Raw genomic sequence first — 6702 nt, 5'->3', positions numbered from 1 at the left:
ATTTGGGAGAGGGGTGACTCATCGAAAATTTTGTTCTTCAGAAATGACTTCTGATTCTGCAAAGGAGAATGATTAATGATTGATGGAAAAAAGTACTGTGGTGCCCATCTATATAGATTTGAGTAATATTTGAAATTGCACTGATCATTGTGAAGTGGATATAGTGGGAAGATTGGAGTTCCTCTAGAAAAATTTTACTGATGGTGTAAGTTTAAATTTTGTCCTGAAGGATTTGTAGAGCCAGCCCTCGGTACATATGAAGAAGAATTGCATCAGGCCTTTGCACTTGAGTTTCCTTAGTTTGACACATTACTACATCAAGCTGAACCTGCTGAAGCTTTAGAATTTAATTTGAATGAAAAGGAAAGAACGAAAGCGCACTGAACTTCAACTTTGATTAATTTTTTTTTTTTTTGCCTACAATGTTAAATGGTTTATATTCAGTTGTTGGGTTTTGGAACATATCTTGCGTAACTCACAAAACCAACAACTGTATATGAAGCATTCAGATAATTATCTCTTGACTTTCAGCGCTTCTGAAATATAACTAACATGAAACAAACCTTGATATTTAATCTATGCCAGAGAAAGTCATGACCTTTTTCTTAATTATCTATTCTCCAATTTTTATAGTGCTATAAGAAGTTACAGTTGTGGCTATTTTTTTTCCAAAGAAATGTTGAAGCTTATGAACTATGGTTCTGTCCCTGTGTTACTACAAGTGCAATTACGAATGAAATTTGTACATGATGTCTTAATTACATGATTATTGGTATGTGAAGTAAGGGAACTTTTGCTTACTATGGGTATTAACTCTTGAACTGGTGATCCAGTAAACTCTAATGTCCAAATAGCTTGTGCAGTGAATTGTTATCTAGCTAGGCTTTTTATCTGCATTTATACTTCTTTACTTCTAGATTTTTCCATTGGAATTTCATATACACGATCATATTATCTTATTACATGTTAAATAACTTATATATCATCCTAGAGTAATCTATGAAGTGAAATGTGACTTTGCAAGTGAAGCACATCACGGACTTAAATCAAGTTACTCTTCACTCATCTATGCATGTAGGCATGCGCATATATGATTATGTAAGTCTGCAATTTAATGCTTGTGGGCGGCTGGATCGGCGTATGATGAGATCCTAATGCATGTAGCATGCATCTTCTCAAGTAAATCATGCCAATTGATATGTTAGATTTTCTTCTTTTTTTCTCAATCTTGAATATGAAGAAATCACGAAATTTTGGAACATCTCATCTAACTTGTTCTACAGGGGACACACTCAACAAAAACAATCAGTGAAAGTAAATGGCTCGGGGAGAAAACCATACAGGCAAAGAGGAACCGGGCGAGCAAGGCATGGGACTTTACGTGGGCCTCAGGTTACTTGACTTTAGCTTTTGTTCATTGGTTTTACTATAGTGAATGGCGTTGGTTCGAACAGCCTGTTTGCTATTTCTATTTTCTATTACAATAGTGCTGTTTGATTTGATGAAGTTGTATCTAACAGTTTAGGCATGGTGCCACCATGCATGGGCCTAAGCCACGAAGCCATGCAATCAAGCTGCAAAAGAAGGTTCGACGTCTGGGACCGAAAGTTGCCTTGTCAACTCGAACAGCTGAAGGCAAAGCAAGTGTTTATCCCGCACCACATGTGCACAGGGACGGCCCAATACAATCGGGGACCTAAGGTGAACTCACTAAAAGAGACTTTTTTTATAAAATAATAATAATAATAATAATAATAAATTTTTAATAAGAAATAAAAAATTGATAATCAAAAAAATTAATATTTTTGTGAAAAATTAAAACAACAAAAGGAAACTGAAAAATCTCAAGGGTTCTTTACTTGTTTTTATATTTTTGCTCTTTCTTGTTTTTTTTTCTTTCTTTTCTTTATGCTTCTTCAGTTCTTCTTTCCTCGAGATGATCCCTTCTGATGTGCATGTTAAATTTCTTAATATGACCACTATACATAAACTTTTATTTTTCTCCCTTATTTTGAGAATAAACATTTACATTTTTTCAGTGTTATCTAATTCCATATCTACTAATATAACATATGCATGATGAAATTCTAGTAAGTGTTTTTTCAAGCTTTTACTCGAGTTATTTGCCGTGTCCTCATGGCACAGCATTCTCCATGGCTTTGAAAGCTTTGGAGTTGGTTGGAATGCTAGTTATCCCTTGCATTCTTATTTAGTTAACCACAATATATATAAAAGAATACAATTGGATTATCTGAATCTTTCCATTGTTGATCCGCCAGGCATCAAAATTTCCTATAGGTCACACCATTTTTTTTTTTTTAAGACCTGACAAATTGTCATGTCATGTCATGTCAAGCCTAGTTGGTATATATCATGCACCACTTAAGAGTAAATGCCCTACTAATCTCGTATCATCTTGTTCAGTTGTTTGTATTTATCATGCAGGAATGTTTCTAATAGTGCTTTCTAACAGCTTCTAGTTTTTGAGGATCTGGCGGTTCCTAGCCACAGGACTAAAAATATTGTGAATCACATCTCCCAGTTGGAGAACACGAAGAAGGTTTTGTTGGTGGATGATGGTCCTATAGATGACAAACTGAAGCTGGCAACAAGAAACCTGCATCATGTGAACGTATTGCCTTCAATCGTAAGTAACCTAAAAAATTAAAAGAACAAGAACAATCAAACCATACTGGAATGAATTGAATGGTTATGACAAGATCAGCAATTTGGTTCAGGAATTTATTGATCATAAGGTGGTACATTTTCCTCTTGATCTGTTTGTTGATATCAATTTGGTTCTTGCAGGGTCTGAATGTTTACAGCATCCTGCAGCATGATACTTTTGTGATGACCCGAGATGCTGTTAATAGGATTGTCGAGCGGATGCATACTCCCATCAACCGCTGAGGCAATGGGACTGACAAGCTAAAAACATAGGGGTTTTGTTGACTGGCTGTTTCAGTAAGGTTATTTTTTTTCAAAAAAAAATAATCATAGCTTTAAGGGCATGAGAAATTCTTCCCTTCTGTTTACATCTTCAAACTGCCTGCTTACCAGTGTTTCAGTGTGTCACAATTACATGTAAGGTCTAGCAAGCAAGAAACTTGAATATTTGCTATCTGCATCATGCCTTGGTGGTCATCATCTTTGAGGCTTAAATGTTGTTGTAATGATTAAAAAAAAGTAATGCTAAAGTTTAATGAGGAAAATTTTAAAATTTTATTAAGTCAATGCAGATGAGGTAGGGAAAAAGTTTTGATATTTCTGTCGTTGGCAATTCTTATAAGTGAGAACATGGCCTTATTGTTGGTATCCGTTGCAGATTACTAAACATGAAGTATTTGGATGAAAAAGAGCAGTGTAGGATTTAGAAGCCAGTCATTGACCAGGAATCAGATAAATTTGGGATGCTGTGGTTGGCACTGGCGGTTCATATGATATCATTGAAGCTGTCCTGAGAAAACAACTAGAGACTTTTCAAAGTCTTCTTTATTTGGACCGTCCACTCAGTGGATCCTAAAGTAAACTAGACTAGGCCAATTTTCGGTGGAACAAGAAGGCCAATTAACTACAAGAAGACTCACAAAAGTTCGAAAAGCTTTTAGCTCGATGGAAAGGGGTCGGTGATGGTATAGCCCGGCAAGCAAGTATCGGTACGGCCGACCAAAAAAAGTCAGCAGAAAGAATAAGGGCCAATCAGACGAGTAAATCTGCGCAATTTGGCGGGTAGTCAGGCAAGAAGAGAGGATTCCCTGCATCATGTCATGGAACACTCTGTTTGGTTACATGGCTAAAGTTCCTTTCTTTGAAAAGACCTCATTGTTTGCTTGTTTATTTCTTCCAAAAATTTAAGGACGGAGAATTCCGCGGCTCCACACTTCACCTTCATGGGTTGGTACGACTTGGACCATGACCGGGGTAGTTTGTGAGAGAACATACGGGAAAGCATGGCCTTTTGAACAGAACGCCTAACTGAGTCGAGAGGACTTTCTTCTTCTCTTTCTTTTTTCTTTTTTTTTTTGTTGGTACGAGCACAGCCGGCTACATCACAAGCGACTTGAGAGGATTTTGACTGCTAACAAGTTGCAGATTCAATAGCTCCAACAAAAACCATCACTTTATAAGATCAAAACTATGTACAAAAAAGTATTAGTTACGGTAGAGTTTTGCGGCAGATATTTTCAGCAAAATAACAAAAAAAATCAAGGGAACCATACAAGAACATAGAATTTTACGTGGTTCGACAAAGACCTGCTTATGTTCATGGAGTGTTCACCTTCTGTACTTTGAGAAAAGTTAAGAAAATTATAAAAAAAAAATGCTCAAATTTAATTACAAAATCCAAGTCTTAACCTTTGTACACCACTCTCAATTTCCTCTCTCAACCTGGGAAGAAGCAATATGACAGCTTACAATCTATTTTTGATGCAAATAGAATAAGCTCTAAATAAACATCGGCTATCCTACGATAGTTCGATTAAAATCCAATCTGATGGCTGTAATAAAAGATACCAAAAAACATAACAGCTACATATTGTTATCTACTTGTTAGTACATAAACATATTTCGTGATAGCCTTTCAGTCAAAAATCTAGAAAGAGAGAGAGAGAGACGTTGACCCAAGCCGGATCTCTGACTGCTTGGGACCATGTATTAGCATGCCACATACGGTCAGTTCCCCTTGCTTTCCATCCAGATTTCAGACTACTCCTACCAAAGAGAGAGACTTGGAGACAAGGTGTTTGGAAGAACATTCTCAACTGCTCCCCTGCTATTCCTGAGTCATGACACCATTGACATCTGGCCTGAGATTGGCAAGAAACATCCTTGTCTCTGCTCATGTTCTTAAGCCATATAACCTAAAATATAGTTTACATCCCATGCATGAAAAAAAAACAAAACTACAATAATACGTTACACGTGGTTGGGAGTTCCAGGAGTTCATCCAAGAACAATATACTCATAGACTTAGGTTCACAGGACCGAGGTTCACTTGGTGCAACAATAGGATGAGACGGATGCGTGTCTAGGAGAGGATCGACAGAGCACTTGCCATGGTTAGCTGGATCCAGAGGTTCTCAGACTTTTGGGTGCACCACCTACCCTAGATTGCCTCAGACCACTGCCCTGTCCTCGTGAGTACTTCATACCTTATCCCGATACGCTGTCCTTTCCATTTTAAGAAAGTTTGATTCTCCTATCCTCGGGCATGGGATGTAGTGCGTGAGGCTTGGCGGACACTAGTGCGGGGAGATGTTATGTACAGGATTACCCGCAAGCTGGAGCTGACCAGGCGCCGACTATTTAGATGGAACCGAAAAGAAGTGGGGAACATTTTCAGGAGAGTGGAGAAAACCGAAGTAGCTATCTTCAGTCTCCTGTCTCTAGAGGTATGCGGGTCGGGCTTCTCCGACACTGACCAAGAGGAGCTCAGGGCCCTACTATCCAAGCACCATTCACTTCTGAGGCAGCAAGAGGTCTTCTGGAGACGAAAATCTCGGGTTTAGTGAATTGCAGAGAGAGACAGGAACACAAGGTTCTTCCACCAGTCAACCATCATTAGGAGGCATAGAAACAAAGTGTGTAGGATCAGGGACAACAACGATCAGATGGCAGAGGACCTCAGCGCCATCAAATGGACCTTGGAAAAGTTCTTTAGGTCGAGGTGGACCGATGTGGGGGATGGCGGTGGTGTGATTTGTAAGCCAGCTCCGCTGTCGAGAGTCTCGGTGGATGAGAATGTAGCCTTGGTCAGTGTCAGAGATGGAGGTCCAAGATGCCTTCTGGTCCTTGGGTGATGATAAGGCCCCAAGTCCAAATGGGTTTTCCCTAATTTTTTTCAGGAGGTATTGGCAAATTATCATGCAGGAGGCAACGACAGCTATCCAACAGTTCTTTCTGTCTTCAACGATGCCTGATGAGTGGAAGAGGACCTTTATCACCCTAATTTCGAAGAGACAGGATCCAACAGAGCCGAGCTACTTCCAGAGTTCCAGTCAATCCGCTTATGTACCACCTTGTACAAGGCCGTGGCGAAGATTCTGGTCTAGAGGATGAGAGGGATCCTTCCCGGATAGATATGCCTTGAGCAGGAGGCTTTTGTGGGTGGTCGGTTCATATTCGACAATGTGTTCGTTGCTCACGAGTTCATATGTGACCTCTAGAGAGCACTGAGGGGCAGGAGTTTGATTGGTGTGAAGCTTGACATAGAGAGAGCCTACGATAGAATGAGGTAGGACTTTGTGACTCGTGCCTTGGAGAGTTTTGGTTTTCACCGACCATGGATCAGGTGGATTCAAAGGTGCATTCAGTCTTCGTCTTTTGCTATACTGGTGAATGGTTACCCTCGTAGTTTTTTGAGTCTTCGGTCGGGTTGAGGCAGGGATGGCCTTTGCTACCACTTCTGTTCATCATCTGCGTTGACTACTTGTCTAAAGCACTCCATCGCGCTACAACAATGCAAGAGGCAGAGGCCTACAGGCCGGTGTCGAACTCGACTCAGATCTCGCACCTGCTTGTTGCTGATGATTGTTTGTTACTAGCCCGGGCGACAAGACGGTCGACTCAAGCTATTCGGAGGATTCTGAGGGAGTATTGTGCGGTGTCCGGATGACAGGTCAACTTGGCAAAGTCAGCCATTTGCTTTATCTCTAAGATCCACCTAGGTGTGAAGATAAATCCAAAAATACCAGAGCTTCG

This window comes from Phoenix dactylifera, chromosome 11 (genome assembly GCF_051530095.1).
Source record: "Phoenix dactylifera cultivar Ajwa chromosome 11, Ajwa_hap1_PhDact_Kaust_v1.1, whole genome shotgun sequence".
Taxonomy (NCBI): Eukaryota; Viridiplantae; Streptophyta; class Magnoliopsida; order Arecales; family Arecaceae; genus Phoenix; species Phoenix dactylifera.
The sequence above is the reverse complement of the archived record's forward strand: the minus strand, read 5'-3'. Positions refer to the sequence as shown.